The sequence below is a fragment of the Penaeus monodon genome, chromosome 34 (assembly GCF_015228065.2).
Source record: "Penaeus monodon isolate SGIC_2016 chromosome 34, NSTDA_Pmon_1, whole genome shotgun sequence".
Classification (NCBI taxonomy): domain Eukaryota; kingdom Metazoa; phylum Arthropoda; class Malacostraca; order Decapoda; family Penaeidae; genus Penaeus; species Penaeus monodon.
Window position 1 is genome coordinate 12,053,134 of NC_051419.1, and position 651 is coordinate 12,053,784.

The 651-nt window shown below is 40.7% G+C and overlaps 1 protein-coding gene across 1 annotated transcript in view; it reads left to right on the forward strand.

The window, feature by feature from the left end:
* Positions 1-651, forward strand: part of LOC119594816 (indian hedgehog protein-like) — a 99,252-nt gene that overhangs the window by 87,445 nt on the left and 11,156 nt on the right.

Below are 651 nucleotides of genomic sequence, written 5' to 3' on the forward strand. Positions count from 1 at the left end.
GGGTCTTGTTTCGTATTACTGTTGTAAATACAATTAGCTCCGTATCTTCTCGCGTGACCGATTCGCGATGTCAGGGTTGCGTAGTGGAGATGCAAAACAAGAAAAGTTCCAAAAGATATTTCGGGTCTGGCGTGGACCTTCTTGCAACCAGCAAATAAACCATTTAGTTGAACGAGCGTCGTGTTTAGCAAGTTAGAGAGGCGGAACGAAAGACTCCGATCAGATAAGTGATATTCGGAAAATCGAGAACGCGATACAGAGTTAGGGGGAAAAAAGCACACCACCTGTTCCTGGATGGACGATTCAGTTGCACCGGTGTTTTACATATGTAATTGCAGCCTTTAAAGAATTTACGATGAACTTTGAGAGAGAGAGATGGCCAAGATGAAGGGAAAAAAACTAAAAGCCAAGTAAAAAAACAAAAAAATGTGGTTCGTTGAGATATATAAATTGAGACAGAAATACATAGAAGTGTTACAGAGTCAAAGGGGACGGGGAAAAAGAATGGGAGAAAAAATATCGGAATGAAAAATAATCTCAAATTCCCTCTCGTTATCTCATATCATCTCATCTGCTGAATATAATTAGGGCAGCATCAGTCCCTACCTGGCATAATTAGGGAGTTCATTTCTTTACCCCCTTATCTCCGTG